Below are 21,430 nucleotides of genomic sequence, written 5' to 3'. Positions count from 1 at the left end.
GATTTATGATGCTACCTTAATGTGTGATTCAGTTAATATGGAGCCTATAGATAAATATGAATTATTAACTATATGGATAATTTTGATATTGTGTATGTGTATGACATGTCACAAAATTATTTTAAAAATTTAATGTAACAACTTTATTGTTAGTTTATGCTAAAATAATGAACATGGGAATGTAATTTATAATTCAAATATTTATATCACATTTTTGTATTTCTTAATTTCAAATGAGTATATCTGAAAATTCTCAATCTTTATATCTGTTGTCTCGTAACATGTGAACCATCTCAATTTTCATTTTTAGTATAATTCCAAAGTCCCAACTCACAAAATGTTTATCATAATTTAGAGACGATCTTTAAATAATTCTAAGAGCTGATGTTACAGTGTGAGTTCCCGAAAGTCTTTGTTTAAAGAAATATAAATAAATTTTCTCAACCAACAACAGAAGCCTTTACTATCTATCTCTAAATTTCAAAACTGTTTTCAAAACCACGCCATTTCATTTCACTTACTTGTTTAGAGCCAACAGAAAAAACTTATTTTTAATTACAAGTGTTCCTTTTGGAATTTGTGGGAATACAGGATAATGAGACATCTTGATGCTGTAACTTGGTGCTCATAGCATTTAACAATTTTTATAAACTACGTATACCTTAGTTGAAAGGACAGTTAAATTTAACTGTTTTTCGACATTCTATATCAGTAATGGATATACAAGTTATGTTTTAAAATGCATATTTGAAAGTTAAGTTAATTTTTCTGGTAACAAAGACTAGAGAACTAAAACTTTAGGTATAGGTAACTGCGAGTGCAGGAATCCAAAGACACGTGTGGTTATTTAATGTTCGCAATGGGATGTTTCACTCTTAAGACATGTGAAAACTAAACATCATACAAACTATAAGATTAAAAATAAACTGTGTGTGACAAGATAAGCAAAATAAATTAGCTTTAATGTAACATAGTATTTTTCAAAAAGTCAATTATTGAAAAAAAGAGAGAAGAAGAAGGTAAGTTCATTTTATTTCATAATTTTCAAAATTTCATTTCAGTTTTATTGTACATTGCAGTTAGTGCTAGATAGGAAAAAACTAATAACGTTTACTTATTTTACTTTAAATATTTATTTAAGACGATCTAAAGGTTATGGGTATCAAATATCAAAACTTTAAAATGGAAAAGTATTTGTATTCTTACCCATGAAAATGAAACAAACAAGTCAGTCTGATTCCTCAGATACACAGAAAATATTTTATTAAAATACTTTATAAAAAATATTATTTTTGGTGTGTATAACAGACTTAAAAAGTACACTAAAATTAAAACCTTTGCGGAATGACTTGAGGATATACTTACTAAGTTCGTAATTATAGCAAACGTTGCTATCTATAGCTTCACAGCAACAGGGTTTCTTTTTAAACATCTCAACTACGTCAGTAGAGTTAAGCAACTTGTTGATTGTGCACATTTATGGTGAAAAAATGAATGGACTAAATCTAGGTTCTTTGAAGATAATATGAATGCTGCTAATTTCAGATGTCCTCTGAGTTCCAGAGTTGCATTAAGAAGTGCCAGCCAAATCCATCATATAAAATTAACAATAGAACCTAGCCTACCAAAAACCTAACCTATACTATCTATACAATTACTGGAGGACACATATTGTCAGTGAAAAATCAAAACGATAGAAATTAAAAGTCATCATTATGGAAACACCATATGTCATGTCATAGGGTGTAAGGTGAAAAAATGTCAGTAACATGAAATATGTTTATACCTTTTGTGGGACCACTACAGCAAACAAACAATAACACCTTTCTGGATTTAAAATCCAGCCACAAATTACTCTGTAAAGATCTAACTTTCTGTGTTGCAGTATGTGTAACACTGTCAACAGTTTTCAGCAATGAAGCTTTCGACTTCTGTGTATGTTAATGTTTGGGCTTCTGTGCTGTTGGTTACACCAATATTAATTAAATAATATCTTGGTTATATCTATAATTACTCACTATCACAAAGGTTTTGATTATAGCTTCAAAACATGTCTTACAGATTTATACAATATAGAAAATGGTAACCTTTCAGCACAACTGAGAAAAAAATCAAACAGCTACATGGATGGCGGAAGACAGGATGTGCCACTGTAAGAAAACAAACATCTCCAGAAACGGTCAGTCAGATCTGTTGGCTCTTGGTTAAACTGGTACAAAACCATACCGTGTAATAACAGAGACAATCCAGGAGACTGCTGCCAGTCATAAAAAAAATCACTGTCGGGGTTCCAATGAGGGTGAGTGGTGATTCTTTCATTTATTTATTATTTGTTTCATGTCTAGACGTTGTAATCTTATAATTATTTACTCAAATACTTTTGTGAGACGTAATGTGTAACATTGCACTTCTCGTTAATAATTTGTTAGTTTTTTCTTCTTTTGATTAATGAATGCTGGAAAGATATGCGAGTGAAACGTTACACATGATGTTATTTTATAAGTTTGCTTACTGTTTTGTTCAATCTTGTTTTTTCTTAACGTCAGCCAGAATTAGGGAATTTCAGTTTAACTCGTAATTCATTTACCGACGTTCCACTAGTTACCGAGCTCTCTATTCTTATCTGAAAGAGAAAACAGCATATTTTAAAGTAGTGTATTTATTAAGTTTACTGGCACTTCAACTGTATCTATATCAAACCTTTTAAAAATTGGTTGTAATTCTAATCAGCGTCTATTTATAATGAATATTTTCATCTTGTCATATCGATTATTCATCACAACAAAAAGAATGACAGTTACATAACATTGTTTAACCTCGTGTTGATATTCTATAAATGGTGATAGACACCGAATATCTGTGAAAAATACAGTAAGATGTTTCATTCATGTAAATAAATGATACTGAAAATATATTCATCTATATTCATTTTCATTGAGTTTCGTCTAATTTTATTTGGTTTATATAGTAACTAATAATTAGTTTTCCAAAAATAATAACTTTCTTTAAAACGCTAGCATAAATCACTGTTTTAAAAGTTAATCTTCCCTTTGAAATTAAAGCTTTAAATTTTTCATTAGCTTTATTTAAGAGTTAAGTTAAAGAAGGTAAGTCTCAATTAAAAAAGAGCTGTTATATTATTTGTATGAGCTGTTGGCTTTCAACATTAAAAATATCACGTGAAAAAATAAATATTATATTAAAGTGCACAAACAAAGGAGCTTCCTAACATGACCGTTCAAAAAAAGATTAAAGTTACAAATCCCACCAGACATCCACCAGGATACCAACTGACTATCGTAATGTCACGTTTCATATTGTCTCTTGTCATTCTTGTTGTTCTGAACAATTTTCTTTTATGGTTTATTGTATTTTCAGACAACTACCTTATAGAAGAGAAAGAACCTATGGGATTATGAAACTTTCACAAACTGGCAGACGCCAAGATAAATAATCTGCTTGGTCATCATGGCGAACAGGAAACAACTGTCCAGTGATTTAAAAAACAGAATTATTGTAAAATACAAGTCTTGTGTGTCTCTTTCCGGTATTGCTACATAACTTAAAGCGCCGAAATCTACTGTTCAAAGCATAATTGCCAAATTTAAGCTTACAGGATCAATTGCTAACCTCCCTCGTTCCGGACGTCCCACCAAAATTCCGGAGAGAACCAAGAGGAAGGTTCTCAGAGAAGTTAGTAGAAACCCTCGTTTAACACGTAAAGACATACAGAAACTGATAAGGGAAACTGGGGTTGAAGTAAGCACCTCTACAGTTACAAACATGTTACGCTCTTCTGGGTTTAAAGTATGCCGTCCTCCTAGAAATCCATATTTAAAGCCTGTTCATCTAGAAGCACGATTGAGGTATGCAAGAAAGCATGTAGATAAACCCTTTACCTATTGGAAGAGTATTCATTGGTCAGACGAGACTAAAGTCGAGCTTTTCGGCCACAATGATGTTCGCAATATTTTCCGTAAGAAGGGGAAACGAAATCTTCCAAAGAACACCGTCCCTACAGTTAAACAAGGATCATGCTATGGGGTTCCTTCAGCACTTCTGGTGTAGGCAGCCTTCACCACGTCAACGGAATCATGAAAAAAGAAGAGTACGTTGATATATTAGGCACTTATATCAAGAATAATGCTCGGAACTTGCGGTTTAGGCGTTGTTGGATCTTCCAGTGAGACAATGACCCTGAGCACATATCGAAATATGTGCAATCCTGGTTGCAGAGGAACCATATAAGCATTCTAAAGAGGCCATCGCAGTCACCCGATCTCAACCCAATTGAAAACGTTTGGCATAAATTGAAGACCAGGGTTCATCAGCATCATCCGAAAAACCTGCAAGAATAGGTGGCCTTCTGTAAAGAAGAATGAAAGAAAATACCAGTCGAGTACTGTCAAACGATCATGGAGGGCTATGAGGAGAGATTGCGCCAAGTAATTCACCTAAAAGGCTACACAACTGACCATTAAAGTAGACGTACGAACACTTTCTGCCCCTCCTGTGTTTGGTTATTTGTTTATAAACAGTTTATTTGTCGTTCAATTTACATAAAACTTTATGTAAATGTGTGTTAGTATAAAATTTATAATATAATATACTTTCATTATTTTAATCGTCATACTTTTCAAGTTATAAGGAAAAAACTACTGACGACGCAGGGGTACGAACTCTTTCTGTCGTAACTGTAGAAGTATATAGCTTCTATATTTCTGGCACTTTTCCCACTGTAGAGATGAAAATAATTTGTATTTTATCAGTGTCTGTGAAAAAATAAGTCCCAAATAAGCGTATATCTATGGTTGGGAATTATTGTACAAAAGCCTTTGTTAAAACAGAATGAAGACACCACTTACCTGAAGGGAAGAGGAAAATGCGTAATTGGGCGAAACTCCAACCTGAATATGAATTTGTAGCTAAAAGACATCCGCCGTGCAACATAGCACAGCTGACGACAACTAAATTTGAGTAAAATATTTAATAATCTTAACATGTGTTTTATTCTGTATTTAAAAAAGACTAATCAAATAAAGTTATCCAAACTACAAATATTTTGTATTCCTGCCTTAACAGTTAAAGTAAAAGAGGTAAGGCTCGAAACGGTCGACTTACGATTTGAATGCATGCCAGATCTTGCACACGAAAACCCTGGAATACCATGGAACACTTGAACGTTTGTAACCAAAATTAATTTCTGAGTACGAATTTCTCTATAAATTGTAAATGCCTGTTTAGATGTGTAATGACACAATTAACTTGAGAAAATGTGAGGAAAAGAGCACAACAACAACAACAAAGGCGTATAATTAAGGCACAGCGGAGCAACCAATTTCCCGGTATAACTGGCATCTGAGCTTTTGGGCTGGTTTCTAGATCTGAAAATATTTGTCAAGACTTGCTTTAAACTACTAAATTCAATCATTATTAGAGTTGATTGTGATTTCATTAGTTATTAAGATTCACATCGAAACATAGTTTTTTAATAAATGCAGTTGTAATTTATCATGATTTTCTTTATCAGTAAGTATCCCTATTAATTTGTGAATTTGATGTGTTTGATTAAAGAGTACAAGTGGTGAACTTGACGTGTTTGATTAATAAATACAAATAGTGAATTTGATGTGTTTGAGTAAAAAGTACAGGTTGTGAATTTGACGTGTTTGATTTAAAAGTACAAGTGGTGAATTTGAAATATTTGATTAAAAGGTACGAGGGGTGAAGTCGACGTGTTAGATTAGAAATTACAAGTGGTGAATATGATGTGTTTGGTTAAAACAGTACAATTGGTCAATTTCACGTGTTTGATTAAAAAAGTACAATTGATGAATTTGAAGTGTTTGATTAAAAAGATACAAGTACTGAATTTCATGTGTTTGACTAACAGTAAAAGTGGTGAAATTAACGTCTTTGATTAAAATGTTAGAAGTGGTGAATTTAACGTGTTTCATTAAAAATACAAGAGGTGAATTTGACGAGTTTGATTAAAAAGGGAAGAAAAGCAGAGGGTGTCAAAGAACTAAATATATCGACAGTCTCAATAACTATGTCACCAAGAACTCAATGAGCATCATCGAGTTGATAACGAGGATTGACAACAGAGAAGTCTGGCATGTCATGGTCGTCGATGTCTGCCGCAGATTTGACACATGAAGAAGAAGAAGATTAAGAAGTACAAGTGGTGAATTTGACGTGTTTGATTAAAAAAATACAATAGATGAATTTGAAGTGTTTGATTAAAAAGATACAAGTACTGAATTTCATTAGTTTGACTAAAAAGTAAAAGTGGTGAAATTAACGTGTTTGATTAAAATTTAAGTTGTTAATTTGATGTGTTTGATTAAAGAGTACAAGTGGTGAATTTGACGAATTTGATTAAGAAGTACAAGAGATGAATTTGACGTGTTTGATTAAAAAGTATAATTGGTCAATTTGACATAGTTGACTAAAACGTACAATTGATGAATTTGAGGTGTTTGATTAAAAAAGTACAATGGGTGAATTTCACGTGTTTAATTAATAAGTGCAAATGGTTAATTTGATGTGTATGAGTAAAAAGCACATGTGGTGAACTAGACGAGTTTGATTGAAAAGTACAAGTGGTGAATTTGACGTGTTGCATTAAGAACTACAACTGGTGAATTTGACATGTTTGATTAAAATGTAAAAATGGTTAATTTGACATGTTTGATTAATAAATACAATTGGTGAATTGGTGTGTTTGAGTAAAAAATACAAGTAGTAAACTCGACGTGTTTGATTGAAAAGAACAAGTGGTGAATTTGACGTGTTGCATTAAGAACTACAACTGGTGAATTTGACATGTTTGATTAAAAAGTAAAAATGGTTAATTTGACATGTTTGATTAATAAATACAATTGGTGAATTGGTGTGTTTGAGTAAAAAATACAAGTAGTAAACTCGACGTGTTTGATTGAAAAGAACAAGTGGTGAATTTGACGTGTTTGATTAAAAAATACAGATGGTGAATTTGAAGAGTTTTACTAAAAGATACGACTGGTAAAGTTGACGTGTTAGATTAGAAAGTACAAGTGGTAAACTTGACGCGTTTGATTAAAAAAGTACAATTGATTAATTTGAAGTGTTTGATTACAAAGATACAAGTACTGAATTTCATGTGTTTGACTAACAAGTAAAAGTGGTGAAATTAACGTCTTTGATTAAACTGTTAGAAGTGGTGAATTTGACGTGTTTGATTAAGAAGTACAAGTGGTGAATTTGACGTGTTTGATTATAAATACGAGTGGTGAATTAGATGTGTTTGATTAAAAAGATACAAGTTATGAATTTTAATTGTTTGATTAAAAAATAAGAGTAGTGAATTTGACGTGTTTGATTAAACATACGAGTGGTAAATTTGACTTGTTTGATTAAAAATACAAGTAATGAACTCGACGTGTTTGATTGAAAAGTTTAAGTGGTGAGTTTGACGTGTTGGATTAAAAAATACAGATGGTGAATTTGAAGTGTTTGATTAAAAGATACGAGTGGTGAAATTAACGTGTTTCATTAAAATGTTAGAAGTGGTGAATTTAACGTGTTTAATTAAAAATACAAGAGGTAAATTTGACATGTTTGATTAAAAGTACAAGTGGTGAAATTTACGTGTTTGATTAAAAGTACAAGTGGTGAAATTTACGTGTTTGATTAAAAGTACAAGTGGTGAATTTGACGTGTTTGATTAAAAATACGAGTGGTGAATTTGACGTGTTTCATTAAAAAGTAAAAGTGGTGAATTTGACGTGTTTCATTAAAAAGTAAAAGTGGTGAATTTGACGTGTTTCATTAAAAAGTAAAAGTGGTGAATTTGACGTGTTTCATTAAAGATTACAAGTGGTGAAATTAACGTGTTTCATTAAAAAATACAAGAGGTGAATTTGACGTGTTTGATTAAAAATACGAGTGGTGAATTTGACGTGTTTGATTAAAAATACGAGTGGTGAATTTGACGTGTTTGATTAAAAATACGAGTGGTGAATTTGACGTGTTTGATTAAAAATACGAGTGGTGAATTTGACGTGTTTGATTAAAAATACGAGTGGTGAATTTGACGTGTTTGATTAAAAATACGAGTGGTGAATTTGACGTGTTTGATTAAAAATACGAGTGGTGAATTTGACGTGTTTGATTAAAAATACGAGTGGTGAATTTGACGTGTTTGATTAAAAATACGAGTGGTGAATTTGACGTGTTTGATTAAAAATACGATTGGTGAATTTGACGTGTTTGATTAAAAATACGAGTGGTGAATTTGACGTGTTTGATTAAAAATACGAGTGGTGAATTTGACGTGTTTCATTAAAAAGTAAAAGTGGTGAATTTGACGTGTTTCATTAAAAAGTAAAAGTGGTGAATTTGACGTGTTTCATTAAAGATTACAAGTGGTGAAATTAACGTGTTTCATTAAAAATACAAGAGGTGAATTTGACGTGTTTGATTAAAAATACGAGTGGTGAATTTGACGTGTTTGATTAAAAAGTAAAACTGGTGAATTTGACGTGTTTCATTAAAAAGTAAAAGTGGTGAATTTGACGTGTTTCATTAAAAAGTAAAAGTGGTGAATTTGACGTGTTTCATTAAAGATTACAAGTGGTGAAATTAACGTGTTTCATTAAAAAATACAAGTGGTGAATTTGACATGTTTGATTAAAAAGTACAAGTGGTGAATTTGACGTGTTTGATTAAAAAGTACAAGTGGTGAATTTGACGTGTTTGATTAAAAAGTACAAGTGGTGAATTTGACGTGTTTCATTAAAAAGTAAAAGTGGTGAATTTGACGTGTTTCATTAAAAAGTAAAAGTGGTGAATTTGACGTGTTTCATTAAAGATTACAAGTGGTGAAATTAACGTGTTTCATTAAAAAATACAAGAGGTGAATTTGACGTGTTTGATTAAAAATACGAGTGGTGAATTTGACGTGTTTGATTAAAAATACGAGTGGTGAATTTGACGTGTTTGATTAAAAATACGAGTGGTGAATTTGACGTGTTTGATTAAAAATACGAGTGGTGAATTTGACGTGTTTGATTAAAAATACGAGTGGTGAATTTGACGTGTTTGATTAAAATACGAGTGGTGAATTTGACGTGTTTGATTAAAATACGAGTGGTGAATTTGACGTGTTTGATTAAAATACGAGTGGTGAATTTGACGTGTTTGATTAAAATACGAGTGGTGAATTTGACGTGTTTGATTAAAATACGATTGGTGAATTTGACGTGTTTGATTAAAAATACGAGTGGTGAATTTGACGTGTTTGATTAAAAATACGAGTGGTGAATTTGACGTGTTTGATTAAAAATACGAGTGGTGAATTTGACGTGTTTCATTAAAAAGTAAAAGTGGTGAATTTGACGTGTTTCATTAAAGATTACAAGTGGTGAAATTAACGTGTTTCATTAAAAAATACAAGAGGTGAATTTGACGTGTTTGATTAAAAATACGAGTGGTGAATTTGACGTGTTTGATTAAAAAGTAAAACTGGTGAATTTGACGTGTTTCATTAAAAAGTAAAAGTGGTGAATTTGACGTGTTTCATTAAAAAGTAAAAGTGGTGAATTTGACGTGTTTCATTAAAGATTACAAGTGGTGAAATTAACGTGTTTCATTAAAAAATACAAGTGGTGAATTTGACATGTTTGATTAAAAAGTACAAGTGGTGAATTTGACGTGTTTGATTAAAAAGTACAAGTGGTGAATTTGACGTGTTTGATTAAAAAGTACAAGTGGTGAATTTGACGTGTTTCATTAAAAAGTACAAGTGGTGAATTTGACGTGTTTCATTAAAAAGTACGAGTGGTGAATTTGACGTGTTTCATTAAAAAGTACGAGTGGTGAATTTGACGTGTTTCATTAAAAAGTAAAAGTGTTAAAATTAACGTGTTTGATTAAAATGGTAAAAGTTGAAATTTGACGTGTTTGATTAAAGAGTACAAGTGGTGAATTTGACGTGTTTGATTAAAAAATACGAGTGGTGAAATTAACGTGTTTAATTAAAATGTTAGAAGTGGTGAATTTAACGTGTTTGATTAAAATGTTAGAAGTGGTGAATTTAACGTGTTTAATTAAAATGTTAGAAGTGGTGAATTTAACGTGTTTAATTAAAATGTTAGAAGTGGTGAATTTAACGTGTTTGATTAAAAGTACAAGTGGTGAATTTGACGTGTTTCATTAAAAAACACAATTGGTGAATTTGACGTGTTTCATTAAAAAACACAATTGGTGAATTTGACGTGTTTCATTAAAAAACACAATTGGTGAATTTGATGTGTGTGATTAAAAAAGTACGAGAGGTGAAATTGATGTATTTGGTTAAAAGAGTACAAGTGGTGAATTTGACGTGTTTCATTAAAGAATTACAATTGGTGAATTTGACCTGTGTGATTACAAAGATAAAAGTGGTGAATTTCATGTGTTTGAGTGAAAACGTACAAGTGGTTAATTTGCAGCATAAGCCTACTTGGTGCCTTATACTGCGTTTTATTTTCGTGTGATTGAAGTTATTAAACTACAACGACGTCTTTCAATTAAACCAATAAGCAATATATGTTTACAAAACTGATCTAATAAATCATTGAAAGAAGTAATCTTATCCTTTTGGGCTAATTTCAAAGTCAAAAACATGTTTGATTTAGGCATTTATTACTGAAATCTAACAAATTTTAAATCAGGATGAAAGTATTCACAAAAAATTGCTTAATTTTTCAGAATTACATATTAGTCATATCTTACGTGAACAGTTTTAGCTTGATAATGTTAGAGACTAGGTGTTAATATTCTAGTACTTAGCTATAGCCATATTTTGTGTTAATCGAAATACTGATTGATTAATATTGGTTAAGTTTTATTGAGCACAAAGCGTAGGATCGAGTGTTACGTTCTTTAAGAAAGCTTGTCATCTGATATACCTACAGGTACTTGCTGCACACTGCTTGGAAAGAGTAACAATGTGATGACGTCAAACTCACGTCACGAGGTCTGTTCCTGTTGTTAAATCAGAATTATTTCAGGTGGAAACGAACAGTATTGTGTTACATGATAAGACATTTCCCTTTTCTTCCCAGGGATTGTTCTTTTTGTCTGGAGCGTGAATAAATGGGTCCATTTTCTCATTTTCTTCGATATATTCTCGCAATCTCTTAATAAAAAATCAAACAACTGACTTTTAGGATGACGACAGATAATTAAAATAAAATATGACATAAATATGATATATATATATATATATATTAGGGTGCGTCAGCGGATAAAGAATAAAAATTAAAATGTCCCAATTTTTTTTGCTCAGTGGCTCAGTTGTGCCACTGCATGAGAAACGAACATAGACAAAGTTTCATTTCAATCGCGAAGTATTTAGGGGTCGCGCATCCCTCGCAAAGTTCACTATTTTCCTTAAATTTACCCTACATTACATTGTTAATGGTAATTAAATTATTTAAAGAAATTATTTAGTATTTATTGATTATACAATTAGCAAAAACATAAAAACTTGAAAGAAAAATTTATTTCATTGAAGTTTTATCTTGCCTGCCCCCTTCGCATTATGTTCGCCGATGTTCTTCTGCCACCTGAATCATATACTGAAATTGATCTTCGTTCTTGGTGCGGCCCTTTGCCGTAAACCGTTGAATTAAAGCTACTCCTCTTTCAGCTGCGTCATTTGTCACAAAAAGTTTCTTTACTCTGTCCTTTCTTTGTTTGTACTCTTCGGAGGCGCTCCACTCTTTCGGTGGTAATGATAAAAATGCGCTACTAATATCCAGATGGTAGAAAATTTTCTTCGTTGCCGAGGTAAAAAAAATCTGGAAGTTTTCTGGAAACAGCATTGCTTGCAGCATCAACTGTTAAACGTGGAGTTGGCCTAGGAGATCCTTTCACGGTATTCATATTTGAGACCATCTTGAGTTTGTCGCTATTCGTTACACCGTCATCAAAGAGCGCAAGCCCAACTGCAACCTCAGATAAATACCATAAATGCCGATTCATTGCCTTTGTACCAACTTCCTTAATCATATGATTTTCATGCAATGCAAGTTCCTTGAGTAGTGTAAGGTCCCTTCGAGCTGCCACGGAAGCATCCTTAGCTGTAAACCATGAGAGCAAGTAATGTTTAGTTATAAAGACACACAAATCGCCAAGTTTGCTGCAGAAATGTGCGTCAAATGAAACACGAGATGAAGCAGGCCGTGGTTGCAGTCTACCAAACTCCTCTTGGAACATCCAAATTTTTAGAGAATATATTGCTCGAGCCATCCATCGTGCACAATGTACAGCACCAGAAGTACGGAAAGAAACTGAAGAACATCCGTGTGGAAGAGATCCAAGAAAAATGACAGCTAATTCCAAGAGCTCTTTATAATCGTCCCGTGGTTGATGAGATCGAAGGAGATTCTGACAAAATTGAATAATATTATCCTTCCAAGGCTGTATTCGGAGTGGCATTGCTTCTACTGCTGTTATGTACTTAGTTGTATTAATTTTAGGCCAACAATCTCTAAAGTTTAAAAACAAAGTAATATCTGGATCTTTTGATGTCTCTATCACGAAAGTAGAAAATACAGCGCTCAGAAGAATCTCCAAAATGTGATGTCTACAGGCAAGGTGCAAGAGCTCACGTTCAAGTAACATTTCAATCCTCAGACAGACGCCAGATTTGGATCCTGTATTGGTCGCCGTGGTGTCAAAGCAAAGCGATTTAATTCTTGCATTTACATTCCATTTTACTAAAACTGATCCGATCTCAGAAGCTACTGAATTTGCATCCCCACTATCAATCTTGGGCACTGAAAGAATCTTCTCTACACCTTCACCTGAAACTAAAATTGCCAAACGTTCGATCTTCTCTCTGCCAACCAAGTCAGGCATCAGCTTACCATCCCAATGTAATGTTAAAGGAACGTTTGGAGAAAAACTTTCCTTCAATTCAGCTGCTAGAAGAGTACGGTTAGTAATTCGTTTCCTCCTTATGGAACTTGGGCTAATGGCAAGATCCTCGATATTATGTCCAATATGAGCTGTAAAAGGAAGCAAAATTTGCGCGGCTTTTCGGTCACTGATCTGGGTTCTGTCTAAAGCCGAAGCTAGCCTTTCACTAATGCCAACTTTTCGTTTGGTTCCGGAAGCACGTTGTTATTTTGTGCGCATTGCGCAACCCCTAAATATTAATGTATTGGATTGATTTTTACGCTTGCATATTTTTGTCATTGAATGGAATCAAATTATAAGCGAGCGACTGAGTGTCACAACTTTTTGTTTTTTGACGCATCCTAATATATATAATCTTATTATCCTAACGGGTAAAAATCAAAACTCTCGTTATTTAAAATATTTTTCAAATAATGATTGATTTACATGAGTACAGTATGGTACTTCTGTGCAGAAGGGAAATTTTAGCTTATATTTGCTATTTCTTGATTTCAGTTAGACGATTTCATCGTACAAAACTGTTGAAAGCTCTCATTACTAGTCCTAAAGATTTATTAAATTTGATAGATAACATTGTAATAGATAACATTAAAGAACAACAAGGGACATTTTAATCTATGTAGGCTGTCATATTTGCTAAATTAAATCAAATCTTTACAAAAGAAGAATTAAAACAAACCTCAAAGCCAGCTCTTTATCATTCAAATACTTATTAAGCTTTCTCTTAAACTCCGTTTTATTAATTATGATCCGTACCACAGGCCACTCTTGAAATATAAAACAGTTTTAGCTGAAGATGACCCTTACCGTGCAAAAACGTATTTGTGACCCCTAATCACGGCCCGGCATGTCCAGGTAGTTAAGGCACTCTACTCGTAATCAGAGAGTCACGGATTCGAATCCCCTTCGCAATAAACACGCTCGCCCTTTCAGCCGTGGGAGCGTTATAAGTTACGGTTAATCCCACTATTCGTTGGTAAAAGAGTAGTCTAAAAGTTGACGGTGGGTGGTAATAACTAGCTGCCTTCCCTCTAGTCTTACACTGCTAAATTAGGGGCGGCTATCACAGATAGCCCTCGTGTAGCTTTTCCGCGAAATTCAAAAAAATAAATAAAATGACCCATAATCATACCATTAAATATGAAAAACAAAGATGATAGATCAATATCATAAATATCCTTTACAATCTTAAACACCTCAATCAGATCCCCTTAGCTTTTCTTTTTTCAAGAGAAAAAAAGTTCCGATATTTTAATCCATGCTCGTATAATAATCTTTCCATCCAGGCATCATTTTAGTAGCCCTCCTCTGAAACCCTTCCAATAATTTAATGTTGTTTCTATGGTAAGGACTGAATATTATGCTTGAAATTTATATATATTGTGATTAATAGATAAAATTACACTACGTAAAAGACAAGGGCAAACATTGATGTACAAATTAATGAAATGCCAGACTTGTCTTATTGTTGGAAACTAAAATTGTGAAAAACTCAATATAACCTTACATACACAATTGCCTGCGACAATGTTATATCTTCCTATCTTTCGCGTTTCACCATTCCTACTACATGTTAAAAAATAAAATAAGTATTTAGTATTCTGGTAATAAATATTACATTGCAGTTTCTCTGTTGAAGTTTAGCAATGCTTTACATCAATAATCATAACAGAAAACTAGCGTTATATAACCCGTTACAAATGAGGGAGCAAGTACGACCATCTAATTTATAATATACCCCATTCTCACATTTCATAACTAACTGAAATGATTTTACAAAATCAAGCTTCGTCAAGAAAGAGGCAGAAAACTGCCTTCGAAACAGTCAAATATCGGTAAATTCCTTTGTAAGCCAATCAAAATTAAGATCATTCATTAAATGATTTGTATTGTATTCGTTGAATAATTATTGTTAAAATCAGTTAGATAAACAATTTATGATATATATATATATATCATAACAAGTAACACTACATTTCAATAATGGCTTTTATGTCACGTTTCTTAGCAACAAAAATATATCCAACTACTGCTACTCATCTGTGCACTGAAAGTATAAAATGAAACATTAAGACAACAAACAATATTTGTTGATTTCTTAATTTTGAGTCTCAGTTGAGTAAAGAGATTTGTTATTATTAAAAATATTGGTGATATAATAGAAAATAACTTCATACAGGAACGATTTAAGTTGAAACATGAATCGATATTTTTACTTTCATGATAAATTCTATGCGCTTCTCTGTAGACTAGGTGATCTGACACTACGTCTTTACTTTAGGTTTATTACACTAACACTCACTACATTTATAGGGTTTCACGCCCTCCCCTCTCGCACCCCTTTCATTAAAATGGACACACAGTAATTAAACTATTCTATGTGAATAAACGTATTTTGGTTTTTATGACTCTTTCTGTTTTGAGAAATCAAGCGTGACGTGGTACACACTCACTAGCTTTTGTACAGATTAGGTACATAAACCGAACAACACACTAAAATTGTTATTAGTCTCAGAATAAATAGAAGTATTTCTTAGTTAGAACTTTCAATATATTGAAAAAAGTTAGAGATATGTTGACTTTATCATATAGGGTGATGTAAAAGTATGTCATCATCACTTTATAAGTCATAATCCTTATTTTGATATTTTAGAGTCATGGTTTTTTACTGTTTCTTTGGTTACGAACTCCAATGGCACAGAGGCATGTTTACAAACTTAAAATACTAGAAACTGAGTTTTGATACCCGTGGTTGGCAGAACACAGATAACCCACTGCGCAGTTTTGTGCTTAACTCCAAACAAACAAACAATCTTTGATTAGAATAATTAGGCTAAAATGTTATTAGCTTTAGTAAAACATGTGGAAGTGATGTTTTTGTGACACTGTGTTGTGACATCAACGGTAAATATTTGGAATAACTATAATTAAGAGAAAGTATTTAAATAAATCTCCATACTACACGAATTTTCCATCGTCCCATATTGTACTACAAATTGAGCAAATGTTCTGTACAGGGTTATTTTACGTAATATAATATCAAAGAAAAATGAACTCCTGGTTAAGCTATACCTATTATTGATCTATAATTTCCATTGCAGTTCAAAAAAACACTTCTTTCGCTTCTCCTTTCTCAGTAAAAAGTCCGTTATAACCTTTGTTGACTTATGTGATGTTACTTCAGCGGTATTCTCTTCATTGTAGCAAAAACTATCACAAGAAAGGTTTGAAACAAATGATTTCAACTTTATTTTTTAATTTACCCTGTAACAGACTGCTCTGGCAACAAAAGAGTGTAGTTTGAGACTACAAGACACTAGTCATGACATATTTATTTAAAACCCCAAGATATGCAGTCGCAAGTGGGTACACAAATCAAGTAACACAAGGAAATTTACAAGTAAAGCAAGTAATAAATGATACCTTGTCCAATTCTACACCAAAATATAATATGAAGACTGATATGGAGCGAAAAACAATAACATCGATTACAACAAAGTTTACACTCTCAGTAACTTATATTCGCATCATAACGTTTCTAACCCTATCAACATTACTTATTTAATTTTAAAGACTTTTGCATTTATCATTAAATCTCCAACTGTCAATATTATTTACGAAAGGAGAGCAACAATTAAAACTTAGATGTAGTCTTACACGTATAGACAAACTGCCATTTTCTGTCTATACATCTCTGGAACTAGTTAAAAGAATTGGAGCAACTGGAAAGCCTGGAACAATATGAAACTCTTTGGAGCAACCTCGACGCCGAGAACAACTCTGATGTTGGGGACAACCACACTTTTGGTCCAGAGATATTATTTTGTATATTGTTTGGCACCATAATCTATTCAAACTCATGAGAATATACTATGATATGACTGGTCCAGAAATTAGAGTGTATTTATCTTCCTTCAGTGTTTGGTGCCCAGTGATCAAGTCAAATAACATAAAAGGTTACCTGTGTATACAGTTTCTCATCCTGTATAGTCTGCCTTAAATAAACATTTTTCTAGCTAAGTGGTATTAGATAACATTTCACATATCTGAACACAATTGTTTAAACGTATTCGTCTAGTTAGAATCACTTCACATGAGAATCCTTTCCATTATTGTTAATATGCATACAATGTTAGTTATTATTAACAGGTGTGTTTAGCGTTCGTCTTTCATTAGCACTTCACAACTATCTTTTGGCAACACGTCCAAAATCTACAGTTCAGCTCGATCGAAGCAAGTGTTTATTGTATGTAGCAGTTCAGCTCGTGAGTAAAGGCTGAAACGTTTGCTTAATATTTCACAACACGGCCGTAAACTCAAACACTGTAGTTAGCTCATGATAAAGTATGGTTGAATTATTTGGTAATTTTAGGGTGCTTCAACTCTAAACTTCCGTCGATAACGTTATCGGCTAAGTTATCTTAATTTTGGCTAATTACTCTTTTTGCCATATTTAAGATTGTTCTAAGAGCATTTCTTAGTCTTACTATTGAACTTTCTCGAAGCTTGTTTCACTTACATTTAGTTTTTTAGAGAACATCTACTTTATTTATTAATAAATTTAGTATTACTTGAACAACAATTCACAAATTAGAGTTTTCTGTACAAAAACATTAAAGAAAATAACACGAAAAATAAGTGAGAAAAATTATAAAATACTTAACTTTTTCCATAACAGAGGACATTATATAAAATAGTTAATGGACATTTAATTGCCAAATGGAGTTAATAACGACATGGTTGGTTATCCACACATTGTTGTTTCAACAACTGGAGCTGTGATGTAGTTTATAGATGGTGCAGCTAACGATCAATATGTAATGATCTGATCAGAACAAAGATGTGATTGTTTGTCTCGGGAAAAAGCACCAAAGTGTCTAACTGGAGGTGGGAAGGACGAGCAGAAAAGTGTTCTTGTGTTCCATAGTTAAGATAAACTCTGTTTGTTCTTTATAGCTACTTTCATTAATACTGTTGACTGGAATGTCTGATATATGTAGTTTACTTTTAGTCTTATACCTTAATTATAGAGATTAATTTGCATTGTTAGCTTAGTATAACATATTTTAAAGAATAACATATGTTTCCTAAGCTAGCCAAATTCGTGAGATATTATTAAGTTTACTGACGAAAATACTGTTAACAGCGAGAGTACCGAACTCATGAAACAATGCATTCTAAACTCTATAAATGGAGGCGTAATAAAAATATATTTAATTAACTGTACTGATGGCCAGGTTGATTTTTATTTCCACTTACTTCGATCGAAAGTTATTAATAATTATTTAGTGAATCCTTTATATTGTTTAGTATATGTAATAGTGCGAGTCTTAATTTCGACGTTAAGTAAAAAAATTGTGTTGTGAATTGTATCTTAATTTAAAGTGTAATTCTTTATAATACATCATATTATATGTAATATCTTATATTAAATCATTTTAATGACATCTCACCTGAAACATCCGTAGTTGAAGCTAAACTGCCATGATGCATATTTGCACTAAAATAAACGGCGCGTTATCAAACGAGTGCAACAAAACAAACTGGAACTGAATTGCTGTTAATAAATTTTTATGTAAACAGGTGATATCTCAAACTGTTTTTTCATCTTGTTCGTATAGCGAACATTCGTTATACAAACAATCAATGAAATTCAACTGATCATATTAATTCAAATTTCAGTGAAGTTCAGATATATTTTTAATAAGTGTTTACTGGTATAAAGAATCTCTTGTTATAATTCATCGGAATTATTCGATCTTTGTTGAATTAACCGAAAACAATAAGAAAGCACATTTTTAGTTTTCTGAACAAGGATTTAAGAAACAAGTGAGACTAGTTTGATACACTTAATTCTCACTGCCAGGTACCAGACTAAACCTCATATATCAAAAACATCTGAACCACTAATGCTGCAGATAAGAATAATTACAGGCTGACAGGATCAAGAAAATCCACAAACTTTTATCAATAAACGTTAAGCTTTCTTCGCGGCTTGTTTACTCAATACGGTTGGCATTAACGCTTTAAAAGAACGTTTCTTCGTTTTTGCTCTGAGATATTGCCGACTTGTAGCGTTAGGTCGAGACTCAGAAAAATATTGTATTTTAAGCCGTCAAGCTCCACACATTCACAATAACATTGTGGCAATATTGTTAAAATCCTAACATCAATCCGGCTCAGTGACAAAAATATCGACCAACAATCTAGAGCTGTACGTGCATTTACTACTCACGTTGGTAACACTACTTGATGGAAGAATTTAGTGTATGTTTGTGCAATATTTATTTCATTTTACTACGAAAACCATTTAAGCTGTAAAACATATAAAACTTTAGGTAAATCGTCTTTAATTAAACTTAACTCATGATATCAAATGGATAAAACACAATTTGTTTTAGTTACTCTCCTGTAAACGACATAAGCTTGTTAAAGTAAAATATATTTAGTACGGTTATAAAACTTACAAAATCTTCGGTGACTGCGTTTGGTAATAAACATTCTTTCTTTTAGTCGTGTACTCTAACACGTTCTGTTGCATTGCAATGCACTAAAAAAGGTATGTTTGGAAGGTATCAGAAGGTTATATTTTAATGTGCAAAAGGAAATTTCATTTTGGTACAGTTGAGACCCCTGTGAAAGAATACTTCGGTATGAAGCTAAAACGCGAAGCTAGTTTCCGTACAGACGAGAAAAAAACAACAACATTTTTTTAACAAACAAGAATACAGATAATGTTGTTTTGAATAAAATATATTTGTATGTATAATTTCGTCCAAAGATACTCGAGAGTTATATGTAATAGTTCTCTCTACTTTTGAAAGTGATAAAGTAGCGGGAGTTTTCATCACATATAACGTCCACACGGTTGAAAGTGATTGAATATTTAGTAACCTGACCGGCTTTAAATCTGCGACCTGGAAATTGCAAGTTAAGTACCCTAACTACCAGTCCTAAAATGAAGTATTTATGACTAGTATAACTAGTATAAATCTCGACTCTTCAAAATCAACTTAAACAATATCCCTTTAACCTTTACAAGAGTTTGTTTAGTAGCTGTGCATAGATTTTGGCACAGTATACCTAGCAATTTTAACTGCAGGCTTAGGTGTTTGAAGGGCTTTGAAGAGAAACTTGGCCCGTAGTGATAAAAAACTTATAAAATCTTTCCTTCTCCTTCACTAATCAACGTAAAAATAGTTTTTTAATTTGTACGGGAGTTTTTATTAATAGGTTTGCCCAGGATTGAATAAAATATCAACAGCCATTTTTTCTGCGAGCTTGTGAAACAAGTATAATGTGAAGAACAAATGTATGAATTTTCAATTTTGTCTAACAATCGAAAAATCAGCTTGTTTGCTATTGTAAATATTTTAGCAGCCTTTGTCATTGAGGTAGAAGGTCTTGAGTGTTGTTTCAACAAATAAGTCTATTTTAAAGAAGGTGTTTGCCCATATATTCTATTAGAATTTTTGTGAAATTTCTGGGCGAATCCTATTACGAAGAACCATTGTCGTGGTTCATGATTTGGGTCAACTAAGAATTAGTCTGTCACTATTTTACTAAATTATAGGTTTGTTTTTTGTTTGAATTTCGTGCAAAGATTTCTGTTTTGTTTTGAAGTTAAACACAAAGCTATACAATAGGCTATCTGTGCTCTGCCTATCACAGGTATCGAAATCCGGTTTATAGCGTTGTATGTCCGCAGTGGTGGACGTCCGCAAAAATAGTTGAGAGCTATCTGCGCTCGTCGTCCCTAAGTTTGAGGTGATAGAGTGGAGGGAAGACAGCTAGTTAAAATAAAACACTCATTACCAAATATTGGGTCATTCTTTACTACCAAATAGTGGGATTGACTGTTACGTCTGAAAGAACGAGCATGTTTGGATTCGAACCTATGACACTTAGATTGTGAGTTGAACGCAAAGCCTGACATTAAAGAAAAGTTTGAGAAAGATAAATCTTACAACTTAAGATTGCTTACTTATTAAAGCAATTTTAACTTAAATTTTTTATATTGTTTTACAGCCTTTCAATGCTGTATTCATAAGTAATACAATAAAGCTAAATTTGATTTTTAGCAATTTAGATTTGTTCAAAGAGGCTTGAAGATAATTTCAAATTTTAGCATCTGTTAAAACAGGTATTAGTACCAATTGAAAATATAACACATATTAATAATTTTTAGCGGGAACAAAATCAGTTTTCGTTTTAAGTTTCCGATATGAATCCTATATGTCTCTTTCACTAATTATTAATAATGATAAGAATGAAGGATTTTCTAACTCAATAGCTTATTCAACTTCGAGGGGCTCTACTCACCATGCTCTACTCACCATGCTTTACTGTCCACGATCACCTAAAAAGTAACCAAATTCTGTATTTTGTTGGAAAAGTTAAGAAACGTTTACATTTCAATATATTTCAACCCCAAAAGTCTTTTTTTAGGTTTTTTTGTTAGCTTTTTTATGTGTTCGTA

At 32.4% G+C, this 21,430-nt stretch overlaps 1 pseudogene across 1 annotated transcript in view; it reads right to left on the bottom strand.

Annotated features, from left to right (window-relative positions):
• Nucleotides 1–10,798: 10,798 nt before the first annotated feature.
• The window catches only part of LOC143231392 (guanine nucleotide-binding protein subunit gamma-e pseudogene), a 35,044-nt pseudogene continuing 24,412 nt past the window's right edge, over nt 10,799–21,430 (bottom strand). The window contains exon 3 of the transcript XR_013016892.1: nt 10,799–11,162. The product of XR_013016892.1 is annotated as a guanine nucleotide-binding protein subunit gamma-e pseudogene (transcript). The remainder of the gene's footprint in view (nt 11,163–21,430) is intronic.

The sequence above is a fragment of the Tachypleus tridentatus genome, chromosome 11 (genome assembly GCF_004210375.1).
Source record: "Tachypleus tridentatus isolate NWPU-2018 chromosome 11, ASM421037v1, whole genome shotgun sequence".
Lineage (NCBI taxonomy): Eukaryota > Metazoa > Arthropoda > Merostomata > Xiphosura > Limulidae > Tachypleus > Tachypleus tridentatus.
This window is presented reverse-complemented; position numbering and strand designations above follow the sequence as displayed.